This window comes from Gopherus flavomarginatus, chromosome 3 (assembly GCF_025201925.1).
Source record: "Gopherus flavomarginatus isolate rGopFla2 chromosome 3, rGopFla2.mat.asm, whole genome shotgun sequence".
Taxonomy (NCBI): domain Eukaryota; kingdom Metazoa; phylum Chordata; order Testudines; family Testudinidae; genus Gopherus; species Gopherus flavomarginatus.
Window position 1 is genome coordinate 230,004,416 of NC_066619.1, and position 21,113 is coordinate 230,025,528.

Consider the following 21,113-nt stretch of genomic DNA (forward strand, 5'->3'; position numbering starts at 1 on the left):
AAACCTGTAGGAGAACACTTCAACCTCCCTGGCCACACTATAGCAGACCTTAAGGTGGCCATCCTGCAGCAAAAAAACTTCAGGACCAGACTTCAAAGAGAAACTGCTGAGCTTCAGTTCATCTGCAAATTTGACAGCATCAGCTCAGGATTAAACAAAGACTGTGAATGGCTTGCCAATTACAAAACCAGTTTCTCCTCCCTTGGTTTTCACACCTCAACTGCTAGAACAGGGCCTCCTCCTCCCTAATTGAACTACCTCATTATCTCTAGCTTGCCTGCATATATACCTGCCCCTGGAAATTTCCACTACATGCATCTGACGAAGTGGGTATTCACCCACGAAAGCTCATGCTCCAAAACGTCTGTTAGCCTATAAGGTGCCACAGGATTCTTTGCTGCTTTTAAAACAGCAAGTTGGCATAAATCGTCCAGTTGAGGCCTAACCAGCGCAGAGTAGAGCAGAAGAATGACTTCTCATGCCTTGTTTACAAAATACCTGTTAATGCATCCCAGAATCACGTTTGCTTTTTTTGCAACAGTATCACGCTGTTGACTCATATTTAGCTTGTGGTCCACTATGACCCCTAGATCTCTTTCTGCCATACTCCTTCCTAGACAGTCTCTTCCCATTCTGTATGTGTGAAACTGATTGTTCCTTCCTAAGTGGAGCACTTTGCATTTGTCTTTATTGAACTTCATCCGGTTTACCTCAGACCATTTCTCCAGTTTGTCCAGATCATTTTGAATTTTGACCCTGTCCTCCAAAGCAGTTGCAATCCCTCCCAGTTTGGTACCGTCTGCAGACTTAATAAGCATACTTTCTATGCCAACATCTAAGTCATTGATGAAGATATTGAACAGAGCCGGTCCCAAAACAGACCCCTGCGGAACCCCACTTGTTATACCTTTCCAGCAGGATTGGAAGCATTAATAACTACTCTCTGAGTACGGTTATCCAGCCAGTTACGCACCCACCTTATAGTAGCCCCATCTAAATTGTATTTGCCTAGGTTATCGATAAGAATATCATGCGAGACCATATCAAATGCCTTACTAAAGTCTAGGTATACCACATCCACCGCTTCTCCCTTATCCACAAGACTCATATCCTATCAAAGAATGCTATCAGATTAGTTTGACACAATTTGTTCTTCACAAATCCATGCTGGCTATTCCCTATCACCTTGCCACCTTCCAAGTGTTTGCAGATGATTTCTTTAATTACTTGCTCCATTATCTTCCCTGGCACAGGGAAATTGAAATATTTTTCTATGTAAATAAAAGTGACTAATTTTTGAAGTATGTGATAACCTATCAGAGTAAATACTCTATATATTTTCAATATACTGCAGTATATTATATAACGAAATAATGTCTTTTCATACAGCTGATGCTGGAGACCAGAAGATCTTTCAATATGAGACCCATCTTGATATTTATTGAGACATATTTATCATTACTTATTTGCAACCTCATACTCTTTCACTACCCAGTACTTTAGTTGTCCCATAGTCACATGGATGGAATCAGCTGTGATATAATAAGAGCTGATTATAAACTTCACCCAAAATTAGAACCAAATGCATTAACCTTTCAGTTGCAATTTATTTTAAAACAGTATTTCCCTAAACCTGATTTTCACTGGAAGCTGGAATTTCCAAATGCCATGAGAGTATTTTCATGAATATTAGTACTTCTAAGCTGAAAACAGAAAATGTAGATCAGAGATTTTTTTTAAAAAAAAAGGGGTTATTTAAACATTTTGAAAGGTTATTTATTGGTTTATAATTATTTGTGAAACAGCAGGAGGTGTTTAATTCAGATTCATCTGGAAAGGTGGACAAAACTCTGGATTCTTATTTTATTTATAGTGGTTATGCATTCCTACTGTCTTCCTTTTGAGTTTTGAATTCTGAATTAGATGACCTCTGTGAGCACTCTGGGGCAGTGACAAACTCTTAAAGAGACAGCATTTTAAGTGTCAGCTACTGGAGAGAATAAGATTATTTTTCCTTGTTTTATTAAAGCCAGTTATATTTATCATACTTTTTCTATACTTATATTTCACAGCTATTGCATCATTGCTCAGAGGCTTTAATGTATTCCATGAAAGTATAGTTCTTAGTATTTCTGTGAAATAGAGGCCACAATTCTAGGCAATTTGAAGCAAATCTTGGCCTTAAGCCAAGCAGAAACCACTGCTTGGGAATTCACGGTAGCTAACCTATTGTTTGAAAGGCAGAAGTTCTTTTAAAATGCAAGGACGTAGGATAGGGATACTTTTGGACTACAAATGACTTCCTTTCATCTTAGAAAGAAGAGCCAGTATCTGGCATGAGTTCTGTAGTGTTTTGATGGACACCTTGTCACCTGATTGGAGAGTTTTACTTTGATTGCTTTCTGGAACTCTGGCTTATGTTGGTTACATCTGTGAGTATAGTAGATTTAAATAACTGAGGATCACTTACAGAAGTAAATTATGCCCACAGTTACATTCTTGTAGCCCCTTGATCAACTGAGCTACATAGGTGTAGCTGAAGGCAGAATTTGGCTCTTTTCTAAACTGATAAAGGATCTCTCCTCCATTGCCCTCCACTCACCAAATTTCAAGTGACTTGCATATTTCCTTCCTTCTGCAAATGTAAGTTGTAGCAACAGGTGGTTTTGTTAAGCTATGGGGTTGTGTTATACTCCAGGGTCTTCAGTCCCATTGCTGTTGCAGTACTTCAGAGAAAATGCCACGCATATTGACTCCTGTGGAAGTGAAAGGCACAAAAGCATTTTCTTTATTGGCTAGTGTAGATCTCATCGAAATACTGCTGTAGTCACTTTAAGAATTGTGCACTGTATCAGAGTTTCTTCAAGATGTTGGCTGCTGAGGAGTGTCAGGAAGTAGGCATCAGCTGGTAGTTACAGGTGTGCAGTAGGTAAACGGATGGGTTTGCAATGCAGGGGAAAAGGGGTGAAAATGAGAATAAGAGGAGGGGTTACTCAGGAGAAAGGAAAAGTCACATCTAATGTTAAGAAACAATCTAGTTGGCTACACAAGGTCATGTGAAAGAAAGAGGGATCTATACTCCACAAACTTATCTAGTTCTCTTTTGAAACCAGTTACATATTTGGCCATCACAGCATTCCATGGCAGCGATAACACAGAATAATTGTGTGTCGTGTGAAAAAGTACTTCCTCTTGTTTATTAAACATGCTGCCTATTAATTTCATCCAGTGACCCCTGGTTTTTATATTGTGGGAAATTTTTCCACCATTCATGATTTTATAGAACTCTATCATATCCTCCTTAGTCTTCTCTTTTCTAAGATGAACAGCCCCTAATCTTTTTAGTCTCTCCTCATCTGGAAGCCAGTTCATACTCTTGATCACCTTTGTTGCCCTTCTCTGAACCTTTTCCAATTCCACTATATCCTTTTTGGAATGAGGAGATCAGAACTGGACACAGTGGTCAAGATAGGGGCACACCATGGATTTATATAGTTTCATGATTATTCCTTATTTTCTATCCCTTTCTTGATCGTTCCTAACATTGTTAGCCTTTTTAACTGCTGCTGTGCCTTGTGCTGATGTTTTCAGAAAACTATACACAGTGACTCCAAGATCTTTCTTGAAAGTTAACAGCAAATTTAGAATCTATTATTTCATGTGTGTACACAGCATTATTTTTTTCCAGTGTGCATTACTTTACACTTATTAGTGTTGCTCATTTTGTTGCCCAATCACCCAGCTTTGTAAGACCCTCCCCCCAGCCCCCCAGTAACTCTTCACTGTCAGCTTTGAATTTAACTATTTGGAATAACTCTGTATCATTTGTAACTTTTGCCACCTCACTGTTCACCCCCTTTTCCAGATCATTAATGAATATATTGAACAGCTCTGGTCCCAGTACAAATCCTTGCTGTTTACCTCTCTCCTTTGTGAAAACTGACCATTTATTCCTATCCTTTGTTTCCCTTTAACCACATACTGATTCATGAGAAAACATTCCCTGTTATCCCATAACCACTTAGTTTCCTTCGGAGCCTTTGGTAAGCCTTTGCCAAAGGCTTTCTGAAAATCCAAGTATGCTATATTAACTGGATTGTGCTTCTTGACACACTCAAAGAATTCTAGCAGACTTCCCTTTACAAAAGCCATGTTGATTCTGTCCCCCCAAAACCTATGTTTATCTATGTTTGATCATTTCATTCTTCACTATAGTTTCTATCAATTTGCCTGGTGCTGAATTAGGTTTACCAGTCTGTAATTGCCAGGATTGCCTCTGGAGTCCATTTTAAAAATCAATGTTACATTACCTATCTTGCAGTCATCTGGTACAGAGGCTTGTTTCAGCAATAAATTACATACTACAATTAGTAGTTCTGCAATTTCATATTTGCATTTCTTCCAAACTCTTGGGTGAATGCCAGCTGGTCCTGGTGACTTATTGCTGTTCAATTTATCAATTTGTTCCAAAACCTCTTCTACTTACACATCAATGTGGGACAGTACTTCAGATTTTTCACCCCCCAAAAGACTGGGCTGATGTGAATATCTCGCCCAAATCCTCTGTAGTTAAGAGTGATGTGAAGAATTCAGTTAGCTTCTCTGCAATGGCCTTGTTTGCTTGAGTGTTCTTTCAAAGGTTATGTCATCTAGTGGCCCCACTATCTGTTTTTTCATGTTTTCTGCTTCTGATGTACTTAAAAAAATCTTACTTTTAGTTTTTGTGTCTTTAGCAAGTTGCTTATCAAATTCTTCCTTGGCCTGCCTTCTATTACTTTTACACTTAACCTGCCAGAGTTTGTTAACCTTCCTATTATCCTCACTAGGATCTAACTTTTACATTTTAAAGATGCCTTTCTGCCTGTAACAACCTCCATTACTCTAGTGTTTAGGCATGGTGGCATTCTTTTGGTTCTCTTATTGTCTTTTCTGATTTGGGGCATTCATTTAGTCTGAAACTTTATTATAGTGTTAAATAGTCCCCATGCTGTTTTCAGGCATTTAACCCTTGTGACAGCTCCTTTTAACTTCCATCTAACTAGTGTTCTCATTTTTGTGTAGTTCTCTTTTTGGAGTTCCATATTACTGTGGGAGATTTTTGGTATGTTCCCTCTTACAAGGATGTTATATTTAATTACATTATGGTGACTATTACCAAGTGGTTCAATTATAGTTAACTCTTGGACCAGGGCCTGTACTCCATTCAGGACTAAATCAACAACTGCTTTTTCGCTTGTGGGTTCCAAGACTAGTTGATCAAAGAAGCAACCATTTATGTGTTTAGACATTTTATATCTACATCATACCCTAAGATGCCATGTACCCAGCAATATAAGAATAATTGGGATTACCCATTATTATTGCATTTTTCTATTTTTGTAGCTTCTCTAACTTCACTTACCATTTCATAAGCACAATCACCATCCTGGTCAGTTGTTCAGTAATATATCCCTACTGCTATACTCTTATTCATGCATGGATTACTCTCCATAAAGATTCTGTGGTATAGTTTCTTTCATTTAATTTTTTTACCTTATTTGACTCTATGATTTCTTTCACATACCCCCCCCCACTCCCAGTGTGACCTGCTCTGTCATTTACATATATTTTGTATCCTGATATTACTGTGTCCCATTGATTATCCTCATTCCACCAGGTTTCCTCTTTGCTATTATATCAATATCCTCATTTAATGCCAGGCACTCTAGTTCACCTATCTTGGCGTTTAGACTTCAAGCATTTATATATAAACATTTGTATATTTTGTCAATATTTAGCCTTCATATGTTATGTTTAAATGGAACTCTTTCATCTGACTGTTTCTCGCTAGCGCCTACCTTTACTTTGCCAACTGCTTTCCTATACTGTTTACTAGGATATTATATTTCCCAGCTTAGCTTGTCTAATATTTTGATTCACACAACAACAAATAGACTGAGCACCTACCCATGATTCTAGGTGCCCACCACTTGCCACCTTCGTAATTCTACTCCTTCACCAAAAGCCAGGAAGAATAAAAGGACTTTACAGCATTATCAAGAGAATTGGTGTACTCTGGATCAAGGGAAATGCAGGGCTGCTGGAACAATTTGTGTAGTGGGGGTGTTACGAGCCACTGAACCAAATTGTAAACCTTGTATATGATGGAAACCACTTCAAACCAGGGGGTGCGACAGAACTCCCAGCACACTTAGTTCCAGCACCTGTGGGGGAATGAGTTCTGGAGTTCAGGGCAGCCTCACAGAACATGACTGGCCAAAAGCCCTCTCTCCTATATTGAAAGAGCTCCAGCTCTGCTGACCACAAAGTAGGCAATATGGCATAGGAAAAAGTCTAAGGCCATTTTGGGTTTTATAGGTCAAAAACAAACACTTAAAATTCCACCCAGTAACTGTAGGCAGCTAGAGCTGGTCATATGTTTTAACCCATGTATTATGTGATCATAATTTGATATATTTTTAACAGGCAGCTTGCTAAAACTCTGTACCGACTTGAGTTTCTGGCTGGATTTAAGATGTTATTGCAGGATGTTTAAAAGCAGAAATCCTTTGCTACATCCTCCTCATACATATCAATACTCCCTGAAACGGAAAGAAAACATAATAAGGCTATTGAACTTAGGAACAAAAAATTATTTTTGCCTGAAACCTAGTATGAGTAGTCAATGCCCCAGCAAAATGTTTTCTAAAGTTTAGCAGAAGTCCACTAGGAGTTCTTTTCATCAGAAGTGAGTAAAAAAACAAACATTTTGTGAGTTTGGGTCAGTATTTGCTCACATCAGGTGGAAAAAAGCCTAAATAGCTTCCCCTGAAACTCTGTGCTGGAATTCCTCACAGACTACTATTTCCTTTGACTTTCTTTAAAGTTTGAAAAGCAATTGCAAAGCTAGGTGCATAGATATCAAGGTACATCAGGTAACTGAAATCTCTACAGAGACAGCTCACATGAGAAAATTGGTCCAGTTACTTGAATGAATTATCAGTTACTGCATAACATATTTCTGTATTGAGATAATTAGTCTAAATTCCCTTCTCCCAAACTCAGAGAACTCCCAAGTTAAATGAAGTATACTCTGAGGGGCGGGAGGGCTAAATAAATTGTTAGATTCAAAAGTCTTGCAATGATATCTCAGCTGTGCTCTTGCCTCTCTACTGCAGCTCCCTCAGCCATTGCCTGCAAGAGCTCCTAACTTGATGTCTTTCCCCTGATTTTCAGCACTCCTTACTCCCATCCACTCCTCTGCCAAAGGGAAAGATAAGTATGGAATGTTCACTTCTCTGTCCACGTAACCTTTACTCTGACCTTCTACCAATATCCATGTTCTACCTCCCCATCAACAACTTTTTTGCAACTAAACTTCACCCTGCCATAACCCAATACAACTTCAACATTTCCACAAAACTTCAACTATCAGGTTGTAAATACAGATCTAAAAACATTACATATAAGTCATCCACTCAAATGTAAGGCTTCCTCTGCATTAATTGCCCACATATGAACATCAAGAAATATTGACAACTTACCTCCTATATATTACCGAACAATATTGTAATCATCAGTATAGATAGCTCTTCCACCAGTAAATGGTGCTATATTTTTGTCTTGGAGTTAAGTTATGTTGTGGAAAGTTAAGTCCTGCTTGTGTCTGTGGGAACTGTTAACTTGCTGTGTTCCAGTAAATCCTTTGAGTTCTGTAAGAGAGTATTACAATATCACCATCAATTCTTTACTCCACTTTGTTCAATATATTAAAAACAAACATGATTAGCACTTACATAGCCTTGTATGCATTCACGATTTCATATTTACATATTCAGTGTATCACTTATTAACCAACAAAAGACCCATAAGGTAGATAAATAATAGTATCTTCATTTTAGAGATTGGGAAACTCAAATAGATGAAATAACTTGTCCAAGTGAAAGAGCTGGAATTAGAATGTAGAATTTACTGTCTCTATACCCTGTGCTTCAGACCAGGCTGCTTCTGGACATCTCAGTCTGTCCCATTCATCTCTCCAAAGTATATTGAAACGTTTTTTTCACCTAATACAACTCACATTTGTCGTAGACACTTAGGTCCTTTGGAAAGACAGGTATGATGAATATAATATACAACATATCTTTTGACACTTGTGTCCATGGGCAAATAATATACGTATGAGGAAAAGGAAGAGAAGATGGAGTCAGAGTTAAGGTAGTCTATGGAACCTTAATTATAAATGGCCAGATTGAAATATTTAAAAATCTTTAGCTTTAACTGAAAATTTTCCAACACGCAAACGTGGGGAGGGGAGGGGTTAAAGTGGAGCTGGGTTTTTTTGGCTAAATTGTTCTAATACAATATTTTTCTCCAAAATATTCGTCCTCTGCTCCCAGTGCCCTATTCATATGCATATTCTTACTGTGATCTCATAAAGGGAAATACCCAAGTCTTCCCTCTGTATCTACAGCACTTCTGATTATACATTTATTTATTTATTGAGCAGAAAGTTTGTCTGGAAATTAAGGGCAACAGGAATATATATTTTGAGATAATTAATCACATAACACTGTACTATTAATGAAGGGGATGAAGAAATATTCTTACAGGAGACATTTTTGTAGCTGTTCCAATAATGTCTGAGTGTTTGTCAAGTGTCATGCTACTTTCAAACTTCAATAAGCATGCTGGTTAATTATGGGAGTTACATTAAATGAGCATGACTCACTTAGAACTATGACAATAAGAGATACTGCTAAGTTAAATTGTTAAATCTCTTGTAAGATAGACTATAAATCCTGACAGGTAGTGTGAGCATGCAGAAGTGATTTATTGACACTGCCATTTTGTCTCTAGTCACGTATTTATACTGTAATAGTTATTTATTTCACATTTTTCTCTTGCTTTTGCAGTAGCTTTTGGATGTTGCTCTGTTTTGCAACAAGCTGAATTTTACCAATTTCAAATCTTGATGCTCCTTAATTTATTAAAACTGGAAATTCAAAATCAATGAAAGCCTTGAAGTAACTTCACTAGCAAAACAAATTGAAATCTTTTCTGAGTCATTTTCTGTTTCTTTTGCCTCTTAGCCTTGGTGCTGCTGTCCAGATACATTAAAATGTCTCTGTTTGACATTTTACTTGACTAGAACTCTAGTATATTCAATCAGATAAGTTAAAATCAGTCTATGTTATACAGTGATTGCATGTGTAGGCATCTAAAAAATGTGAAGAAATTGTATGTTTATATCAGTCAGTGTCTAGCCTGTCTGAAAACAGTATGTTATATTATAAGAAAGAGGAAAGATGTTGGCTACATTGGTGGAGGCTTCCAGTTGATCTAGTTCTGCCTTTTCCAGGGCTTTTTTGGGGGGATGATCTGATAATACTTTGCAGCCCCAAATGGATCGCCTATTTCAATATGCTGAACATCAGAACTTTTTTCTCCTACAACACTTGAAAATACTTTGTTCACTTTCCTTTGAATGAATCTTCATTTAATTTATTTTCTGATTTTACTCCTCCCACTCACAACTCTCCATATTCTCTTGTCTCTGGCTTTCCCTCCACATCTGAATATAATTCAGTTCCCATCCTGCCTCCCCAGTATTCTAAACTCTCCGTGGCCTTAAATGCTATCTCTGATTTCATATCCACCTACGCTCCTGCCTCTTCATTGTCATCTAACTTTCTGTTTCACCCTGATTTTCAGTAATGTTGCAGCCTTGGTTGACTGAAAAACTCTCTTCCCTCCACACCAGAAAGACATTTTTTCCCTTAAATCTTGAATGAAAACCTTCTTGTTTGCTTTAACTTATTATTCATTCCAAGTTTTTCTCTTCCTTAATTAAAGGATCCCTCCTTCCTACTGCATTCCACTTACATATTACAGCATCCTTCTAGTTTCCTTGCTATGTTGTGGTGCAGACAGGAACAAGGCCACAGCCAGAATTAATGGGACCAAGAACAAAACATTGAGCAAAGCCAGCCACCAGCAGCCCTGAGATCATTCTCTATGGCCCTGTCCCTTTCTCCCAAAGTGTTCATTTCTCCCTTGCCTCTACCTCCCATGTGTGTTTGTATTCTCCCTCTTATGCACCCACCTTTTTCCTCCACCTCAAGTTGTGAACAAACCTTTGGGGACTTGTGGTCCTGTTGAGGAGCTACTGCATGGGCGGTGAATGAGCCCCACTTCAGGGTTTATGTTTATATGCTTCTTCTGTGCACACTGCTCTGTATTTATCTTAGAGAATACAGGTTAAAGAAGTGCAGGGTACTTGGAGGGGAAGTTAGTGATGTTTGGATAAGTCCACAGTTCCAGTGGGAATTCATCCCACAATGTCAGATACACCCCCAGGAAAGTTCTTCCAAACAGACTCTAATTGTAGATAGGTTTCAGTGGTAGCTGCGTTAGTCTGTATCAGCAAAAACAAAAAACAAGGAGTCCTTGTGGCACCTTAGAAACTAACAAATTTATTTGGGCATAAGCTTTCATGGGCTAGAACCTACTTTATCAGATTGGGTTCTAGCCCATGAAAGCTTACGCCCAAATAAATTTGTTAGTCTCTAAGGTGTCACAAGGACTCCTCGTTCTAAATGTAGACAGTTTCATTGGGACAGAGGAGCAGAGTTGTTGACCAAGGTCTTTTAGATAACCTAGGCATGGACCACTGAGTTCCTTAACCATAAAGATTGAAACCTAGAACTTGATTTGAAATCCTGTGGGAAGCTAGGATGACATTATATTGCATTTTTTATAGAGTCCCACCCCATTTTACTCTTTTGCCGAATCAAAGTTTCATTAAGGTATAAAGCAGCAACATGAATAACAGAGTGTATAATAGATGCAGATTACATTGATTTGTGCTGTAATTTACTGCAATTATACTTAGAAATGGTCACTCATTTATTTTCATTAAATAGATACAGAACAATATCCTTTCTGCAAGCTGTTATGACAGAAATGAAATCAACTCTCTAATAGCAACCTTATGGGGCGAAGAATTGACATTTCATTTTGATTTGTTTGTGAGTCACAACAATTGCTTTTCAATTTTAATACAAGATTTAGGATAAATAAAGGAAGCACAACTTCCATTCACCAAAAACAGAAGCTTTTCAACTAAAGTGTTAAAATTATTCAATTATTGAGGGATGACAGGGAATACTGAAATACTACATACAGGGCCAGATTCCATGTTTGGCTCTGGTTGCTTTATACCATTCTGACACAAAGTAGCCATAAACACAATTTAACTGACCAGTTAAACCAGGTTTACAGATGCCTTGCTTCATTCATTGGAGCAATGCAAAGCAGTCAAATGTAATGGTTAATCTGCTTGATAAAGTAGAAACCATAGTAGGAGGTAACAGTGTATGGAAATATACAGCCAACTTTCCAAGCCTCTTGAGGTCTGATGAAGAACCACAAACACCAAAAATTTGCAACTGCAACTTGTATATTTAGACTTCTAGCAAAACAATTCTATTTCACCACTTTAATGTGGAGATATTTGTTGTTAGCAAGTGACAGCTGCCCAGAAGAGCATTAACTTACTATCAGTTTTCCGTACTTTAATGTTCCCAGATAACCAAAGTATTATGTGCCCTATGATATCTCCAGACCATACCACCTATTTTTTGAAGTTTGCAGTTACTTTATTGCTTTTCTTCCTGGGACCATTTTGTGTTGTAAGTTGATATGGTGTATAATACAGGTCATCTCAGGAGATCCATATGTATATCTCCTTTACTCATCACGTACAAAGGGATGACTGCTGTGGTAAAGGCAAGATATGGTAACTCTTCTCTACAGATTCAAGTTCCATACATGGAGAGAAGTTAGGGACTGTTTGAGTCAGGCATGGCTGTTAAGCAGGACTGGACTGAAGGATAGCTATATTTTCCTCCCTACCAGTCCATCAGATTACAGGGCCACAAAATGTCACATCTGCCATGTGTACCTATAGGAAGATTCTCTGAAAATTCAGCCTTTGGGGCCTGCTGAGCCTCATTGCCTTTCTTCCTCCATGCTCACTGCTTATTCTGTGGATTTCCAGCCAGCATGGAGCTGTCAGTAGCGTACAGGATGAGGGGAAAGAGAGCAGGGATGCCAACTCTGAGGTACAAAATATCAGGACATGCAGGATGGTCCAGAGCCCATAAAACTGGACAGCTGGTAGTATGTACTGACCACCCTTACAGATTTCCCAGGAGAGCTACCTCAGGAAAAGAATGGTTCTCAGATAACATGGACAAGAGGCAATGCTAGAAGAGGGAACTGGCTGTGCCAGTTCTAGTGGTGCAAAGCTGAAAAACTGAACAGAGTCATAAAGGGAAGAGGCAGGGGCTGAGAGTTGGTCTGAAGTGAGCAGAGGATGAAACTGCCAATCATTAGGGAAGGGCAGAATAGTGATGGATTAACATGAGTGAGTAAACTCAGAATCCCTTGCTACAGCTGCTCCAGGCTCCATAATGCTTCTCCTATCCACCATAAAACAACAAGAACTTGGCTCCCTCTCCCCAAATAAAAACTCTGATAATGAACTATAGAAAGCTAGATATATTAGTCACTTCTTTAAAAAATATCAATTTCCAATTAACTTTCAATAAAGAACTTGCCAAAAAACACATCAATGACTATGATTCTCCACTGTCTCGCCCCTGATAGCCTGCAGTATGGGTACAGAACAACAACGCTAAATGACCTCTGAACCTCTGTCTTCTGGTGCATCTTTCTAAACTTTGCATCATTTCTACATCTCTGCAGAACAACAAAGAATGCTCCATTACAGTATCCACTCTGTTTTTGCAATCCAGACTTTTTTTTTATTTTACCTGACTCAGTTCAGAATAAAACAGAGAGAACCTACAATATTATATAAATATTGACTGGCTTACAATGAGAAAGAAAAAAAATAACTTGTTTGAAAAAAAACCCTCACAAATTGTGTGGATTATTCAAGTCATTAACATGCAGCCAAAATTTACAGAAATGTGTTATACTCATTGCATTATCAGTGTGTCAGGAATTGTGCTTTTATAAATAGAAAATAAAGACTAGCTTGGCATTCAAATAAAGGAACTATTTTCAATGACAATCAACATTATAAAATGGGTGAATGGTTTGGAAATATACTGTATACTCATTACTATATTTTACATATTCCATATAAATCATAAATACTTCAGTTTCAGGGGTAATGTATTGATATACTTTTAGCAAGATATGATGCTTAACATGGCTTATTTATGATGATAGGATTTCAATAGATTCTGACAGCATTTATTTGCATTATACTACTGTAAATTCTGGATTATTCTTTAGATTCTAGCAAGCTTTCCCCATCTCTTGCCTTTTACGGTTGATAATTTGGTACTGTGATGTTTAGTAGAGTTTTGTTCCTAATTTGGGGAAAATGCTGCTGTTTTAAAATCTAAATTATGTAATGATGAGTATGGTGTGGCCTTACACATGCTTCTAATACTCATTATAGTTAGACTGATGTGTGATGGGAAGCTGTAAGAATACGATACTTCCAAATTATACACCCTTAGGTTCCTTCATGACTGAAGAGAAGGGAGAAGGAGACAAAGAACTGAAAGCAGAAGTTATGGGCTTTTAACAGCAGACTTTAATTTTCTCTAATCACATTGATGCCAAGTTGTTGTGTGTATGCACAGTCGTGGTAGCGAACATTGCAGCCAGACATTTAATGACCTCAGTGCCAGTATTTTTGCACAGTTTTAGCTGCAAAATATTTGATCACATACCATTGTGCATCTAATTTGAATAATTGTTAATGCCAAATTCCTGGCCTGGGCTTTTTAGAACCTGGGCTCAGAAGTTCAGTGTCCTGTAATCCACAATATTTCTGATCTCTACCAAATGTTTTTATAATACCTGTCTCTCATTTTCTGATCCCATTCAACTTAATCATTCACAAACAATTTAATGCAGCAAGGGCAGTTTAAGTTGGACATTAGGAAAACCTTTCTGTCAGAAATAAACTGCCTAGGGAGGTTGTGGAATCTCCATCATAGATTTTTAAGAGTAAGTTGGACAAACACCTGTTAGGGATGGTCTAGATAATACTTAGTCCTGCTTTGAGTGCAGGGGACTCGATGACCTCTGAAAGTCCCTTCCAGTTCTATGATTCTGTGCCTGAGTACTTGGTCACAGTTGCAGAAGCCATGGTCAGTTACCCTTTCTGGTCTTGTTTATATAGCTACTTTCTTGCTAGATTTGAGGCCAGAGATTTTGGAAACCAGGAAAGCAGTTCCTGCCAATACTACATTATTAACTATATCCAATATAGAATAATATTTACTATAGCAATCCAAGTGTGAAAACAATCTCCTAGTAAACAGCCGGACTGTGGGCAGAGGAGTGAGCCTGGAAGTCTGATGACAGAGAGAGCAGCTTATCCTATTCCTCAGTAACAGACTCTTGTGAGTTATAGTCTTGCCAGGTTCTCTCCCTCCCACCCCTTCTCCCCACTGGCAGATCCATGCTAGCTGTTGATATGGATGAGCTGCCTTTCCCATTAGTCTCTAGCTCATTCCTGTGGTGATCTTTTAGGTAGCTACAGTGCCAATATCTTCACTCTGTCCCCATCAGCAGCTCAGTTCATCTTCCTTCCATAGAGGTTGAAAAGGTCTTGTTCCCTGATACCTCTAAAGAGGAACCGCACAGATGATGAATGGATTCTTCTTTCTCCTCCCTTTCCTCTTTGATTTCCTTCCCTCTGTCCTGTTCTCTCATTCACTGCATTGATTCCTACCTTCTTCCTTCACTTATCCACAAACAGAACCCTAACATGGCTGCTATAGTATTTCTGCTTCTGCCCAAATACATTTTGTATTATAACTACATTATTTTTGGCAACAAGCCCAAAATTCATTCTCTCTTCCACATTCATATGAACAAAATTGTGCTTTTCACAATTCTACAAGCAAATACAAGAGGGAGGGTATTATGGCAAAGTGAAATTAAATTTGTTGAAATATTCACAAGTCACCCAGCTCTAGTTCTGTCAGAAGTATAAAACTGACCCTGTTTAAATACTGTGTACCCTATTCCCTCAGCTATGGTAAGAGTGTTCTTCCCACCACTGCTTAGTTCCCAAGTAGCCTGGATTTCAGCACCCAAAGCCACACTTTCCTATCTTGTCTTTTTATTATGCTCCTCTATGTAACTCAGTGAAGCTCCTGGTGTGAGTAAAAGTCAGAAGAGCTTGGAAAGCTCAACAATTGGTTCTCCAACGATGGCTCAGATTGTCAATTTTAATAAAGGTGCTCACAATACAACAAAAGGTTGCAGCCCAATCTGCATTAGAGGAGTCGTAGCAGCTAATGAAAACAGGAAAGCAGAAAAAGGATGTATGTTAGCTGGTATCACAGGGTGATATCTGTGACTATAAGTATCTTGCCTTTAAATACAAATCGACATGGCTGCTGTATTCAGTGCTATTATTTGTCATTTGGTGTTATCATTCAGGGAGAGAACAGAAGGTTCTGGAATATGCAACGAGGGAGAGGACAGAGCAAACCTGGGAGAACCTGGGACTGTTAATAATACGGTGTTGAAAGTATTAGAGATGGGTAGGCCTGTAAACAATTCCTCTAAATCATAGTAAGTAGAGTCCGCCCCTTCTCCTCCCAGGTGTTAACCTTTTACAGCAGAGAAACTGGATCTGCATGGAAATATACTGTAGTGACCATTTGAGGAACTCAGTCTTCAGATTGGTTTGGTTTGGTTTGAATAAAGTTTAAGGTTATACAGTAATCATTATATACTGTAAACCAGGGCCCAAGAGCAGCATTAAAAAAGGAGACAGGAAAGCAAGGCCCCCGGTGTGGAAATGCAAGCTGCTTGGGGAGGGATGTGAGAAGATGGGACAAAAATTGCTCTAAAAATAATTCTAAAATATTTCCAAGAGACCTCAGAGTTTCATGAAACTGAAACCATTAGGGTTTTTTCATCTTTCGCGTGGGTGGGGGAGAGTGTGCTAAATATTAGGGACCAAATTGATTCCCGGCATAAGCAGCTGTGACTTATTGTAAGCAGGTACAAATTCACAGAATTGCACCTATTTGCCCCATTTGCAGAATATAACCACCATTTCAGATCCTGGCCTGATTTTGTTTAAACCTACGGGTACTCTGCTGAGTGTCTACTAATATTTGCCTCTGTTGTAAACAATAGCTGGGATTCAGCAAGGATGATATAATTTTCAAGACAAGTTTATTATGATTCGTATAGATGAGTGTTAGGCTCTGGTGTTATAAAGGATCCTTTGGACTGTTTTTTTTTTTCCAGATCATTCTGATTAGAGGATTGAATATGAAACTCATATTTTACTAGAAAGATCCAGAGAGTGTTCTGGTGCACTGACTGTCTCGCAAATATTACAATTTTATGACCTTACGTGAATCAACCAAAGACTATGAGAACCCACTTCAATCCAATGCTTATTCTTTATTGGTTGGCGACTGCATTTTAATATAGCAGAAAGCACAAATGGCATATTTTTTTCAGACTGAAATTACATCATTATTTACATGTTATCATTTTGATATCCTCTCCTAGAAATAAGTTTAAACCTGTGCTGTGCATTCTAATAATAATGGTAGCATTCTTTAAGGGAACCCATTTGCATTATTGTAATGCAAAGCACAGCTTTGAGTTCATTATTGTTTAATTTTAAAATAGAATGTCCTGAAGAGCTCTAATTTTCTAGTAGTTCAGAACTGTTCATTGGAACCTATCACTGCAACTTCACAGGGATTACTAGTGGTTGGACCTAAAAGCCAGAGTAATCATATATATAAAATTCTGCTAAGCTGCAGTGAACTGCAAATACTGCCATATATGTTGAATTGTATTCAAAGTTAGTATGTTTGCTTTAAGCCTTGGAGGGCATAGGTACCTAGAATCTGGATGCGAGCCTTCCAGCCCTGGTGGACAAACTTGCACTATTGTGCTAAAAATAGCTGTGTAAACATTGCAACTCAGGCTAGAGCTCTGGCTCTCAACCCACCCCTTTCTCAGGGGTCTAAACAGACTGTTTACATGGTACATGGGGAGGAGGAAACTGCAATACAAAAGGCAACTTTATTTATTTATTTATTTATTTATTCATGGCCACCACTACTTTCATTTCAGCTCTAGTAGCATTAAAATATTATTGCAAATCACACAACAGCTTTCAGAATAAGCTGCCCATGACATCTGAATTTCCCCATTCTTTCAGGATTTGTTTTACCCCTGGTGACGATGTGCTGCAGCATGCTGTGATGCTGTGCAAAGGTAAATCAGAAGCCAGCCATTGGGCTGGGCTAGAGGGAGCTATAATCCATTGGCCTACAAGGGATATCGAGGAAGGAAAGAAGTATGGCAAGTTCAGGTTTCCTTTGTATGGACCAAATAAAGAAAGCTCTGCAAATAGCAGAATTTTCAGTTTGCTTGGTAATTCCAAACTTGAAAAAAAAATCATTTTGGGTCAAACCAAAAAAGATTTTTTTCAAAATGTTTGTCAAATTGAAAAGTCAAAAATAATCATTTGAGGTCAAACAAATGTTTTATTCCACTTGAAACATTCTATTTCAATTTCAAACATTTTGAATTTTGAATTTAATAAAATGAAAGCTAATTTTGAAATGCATTTTTCAGCATGAAATGACTTTTTAAACATTTCATTTTGAATGAAATGTTTCAAACTTTTTTTGGATTTTTTCTTCAAACAAAAACATTTAATGAATTCATGTTGGTTATGCTGAAATGTTTTGGTTTGATTAAACTGAATTTTTTCACAGAAAACCCTTTTGACTGAAAGTTTCACCCAGCTCTACTTAATAGTTCACTGCTTAAACAATTACTGAAATGGGGTCAAGGAAATTTGCCTCATTTATTATTTGTTTCAAGGAGTCCCCAACCTTTAACCTTTGAAGTCATTCAGTCTGTTTAATCATACCAGAGATTTTGGCTCATGATTTATTAAAGGCACAAGAACCATATATGTTCCCCAATTAAGAGCTAAATGTTATCCTTTATATCTAGTCAACTTGCATGGGTGTACTAAGGGTAAAAGTTGACTTAATATGTAAAGTGCCTCTATCACAATTTGAAATTCTTTAAATTGGATTCTTTAAAAAATCCAAAACAAAAGAAACCAAACACTTTGCTTAATTTTTCTACCTTGAGCTTGAAAAGGTAAAGTCCCTTAATGGCCTGTCTTTCTGAGTGTAATATATTACTAGTGTCCATGAAATGAAATATTGTTCAATATAGTGGTGTCTGTCAACATTTTTTTTATCTATTTCATAACTATTCCAACATTTTTTATGAAGAGAATTTCAGTAAAAAGTCGTTAACAAATCTTGGTTTCTAAGAACATGCTAATGAATGAAACATTAAGAATGATCTTGTGTTTTTAATTTCATATCATTAAATGGAGATTTATTGTAAAGAGAAAATAACATAACAGTGCTGATCTGTGGAAGAAGCAAGTCCAATATCTTAACAGAAATTCTCAAGAATGTGCATCAGATTTTCCTAAAACTGTGCACAGTGTTAGAACTTCTAGTCCTATAGTGTCCCTGAAAATGCAGACTGCCGATGTCTGTGTGATCTTTCATGTCTTTTTTGTGTGTATATATGTATATATTTGCTTTGGATAACTAGAGTTGTAGACCAAGCTGGATGAGCAAGCATCTCAGAGAGGTGATTAAGAAAAAGAAGAAAGCCTACAAGGAGTGGAAGAAGGCTGGGATTAGCAAGGAAAGCTACCTTAGTGAGGTCAGAACATGTAGGGATAAAGTGAGAAAGGCTAAAAGCCATGTAGAGTTGGACCTTGCAAAGGGAATTAAAACCAATAGTAAAAGGTTCTATAGCCATATAATTAAGAAGAAAACAAAGAAAGAAGTGGGTCCGCTAAACACTGAGGATGGAATGGAGGTTAAGGATAACCTAGGCATGGCCCAATATCTAAATAAGTACTTTGCCTCAGTCATTAATAAGGCTAATGAGGAGCTTAGGGATAATGGAAGGAAGATAAATGAGAATGAGGATATGGAGGTGGATATTACCACATCTGAGGTAGAAGCCAAACTTGAACAGCTTAATGGGACAAAATCAGAGGGCCTAGACAATCTTCATCCAAGAATATTAAAGGAACTGGCGCATGAAATTGCAAGCCCATTAGCAAGAATTTTTAATGAATTGGTAAACTCAGGGGTTGTACCGTACGACTGGAGAATTGCTAACGTTGTTCCTATCTTTAAGAAAGGGAAAAAATGTGATCCGAGTAACTATAGACCTGCTAGTTTGACATCTGTAGTATGTAAGGTCTTGGAAAAAATTTTGAAGGAGAAAGTAGTTAAGGACATTGAGGTCAATGGTAATTGGGACAAATTACAACATGGTTTTACTAAAGGTAGATCGTGCCAAACCAAGCTGATCTCCTTCACTGAGAAGGTGACAGATTATTTAGACAAAGGAAATGCAGTAGATCTAATTTTCCTCGATTTCAGTAAGGCATTTGACATGGTTCCACATGGGGAATTATTAGTTAAATTGGAAAAGATGGGGATCAATATGAAAATTGAAAGGTGGATAAGGAACTGGTTAAAGGGGAGACTCCAGCGGGTCGTACTGAAGGGTGAACTGGCAGGCTGGAAGGAGGTTACTAGTGGAGTTCCTCAAGGATCAGTTTTGGGACCAATCTTATTTAACCTTTTTATTACTGACCTTGGCACAAAAAGCAGGAATGTGCTAATAAAGTTTGCGGATGACACAAAGCTGGGAGGTATTGCTAACACAGAGAAAGACTGGGTGTCATAAACAGATAGTTAAGGGTTAATGTCTCTTTTACCTGTAAAGGGTTAACAAACAGGGAACCAAACACCTGACCAGGGGACCAATCAGGAGACAAGATACTTTGAAATCTCGGTGGAGGGAAGCCTTTGTTTGTGTTTTTGGGGGTTGGCTTTGTTCTCTCTGGGTCCTGGAAGGGACTAGACGTGCAACTAGGTTTCTTGCCAATCTCCCTGCTGCGGTCTCTTATATATTCAGAATAGTGAATATTTTAGTAAGAAAGGCGGTTATAGTCTTTTGATTGTTTTCTGTATTTGCAAATGTGTATTTGGCTGGAAGTATTTTAAATTGTATTTCTGCTGGAGGAGGCTTTTTCTCCAGTTTCTATAAGCTGACAGACCCTGTAACTTTTACCATCTAAATTGCAGAGATAACTTTTACTCTTTTTCTTTCTTTTTATTAAAAGTTTTGCTGTTTAAGACCTGTTTGATTTTCTCCCCTTGATGAGGCTCAAGGAAATTGAGTCTGTACTTAACAGGGAAGGGGAAGGGAGGGGAAAAGGGTGGAATCCCTTTGTTTTAGATTCACAGAGCGTGAATCTGCCTATCTCTCCAGGAGCCCAGGGAAGGAACACCTGGAGGGGAAGAGTCTGGGAGAGGCAACGGTGAGGAAAGGGGTTTACTTTCCTTGTGTTAAGATCCAGGGGGTCTGGGTCTTGGGGGTCCCCAGGGAAGGTTTTGGGGGGACCAGAGTGTATCAGGCACTGGAATTCCTGATTGGTGGCAGCTTATCAGATCTAAGCAGGTAATTAAGCTTAGAGGAATTCATGCTGGTACCCCAACTTTTGGACTCTAAGGTTCAGATTGGGGAAAGAGACTATGACACTGGGATATCATACAGGAAGATGTGGATGACCTTGTAAACTGGAGTAATAGTAATAGGATGAAATTTAATAGTGAAAAGTGCAAGGTCATGCACTTAGGGATTAATAATAAGAATTTTAGATATACATTGGGGACACATCAGTTGGAAGCAACAGAGGAGGAGAAGGACCTTGGAATATTGGTTGATCACAGGATGACTATGAGCCGCCAATGTAATATGGCTGTTAAAAAAGCTAATGCAGTTTTAGGATGCATCAGGCGAGGTATTTCCAGCAAAGATAAGGAGGTGTTAGTACCATTATATAAGGCACTGGTGAGACCTCATCTGGAATACTGAGTGCAGTTCTGGTCTCCCATGTTTAAGAAGGATGAATTCAAACTGGAACAGGTTCAGAGATGGGCTACTAGGATGATCCGAGGAATGGAAAACCT

The 21,113-nt window shown here is 38.2% G+C and overlaps 1 protein-coding gene across 1 annotated transcript in view; it reads left to right on the forward strand.

The window, feature by feature from the left end:
• Positions 1 to 7,174: 7,174 nt before the first annotated feature.
• SGCZ (sarcoglycan zeta) overlaps positions 7,175 to 21,113 on the forward strand; it is a 592,995-nt gene continuing 579,056 nt past the window's right edge. Inside the window, exon 1 of the mRNA XM_050947972.1 lies at positions 7,175 to 7,258. The gene's annotated coding sequence lies outside the window, so the exon portion shown is untranslated. The remainder of the gene's footprint in view (positions 7,259 to 21,113) is intronic.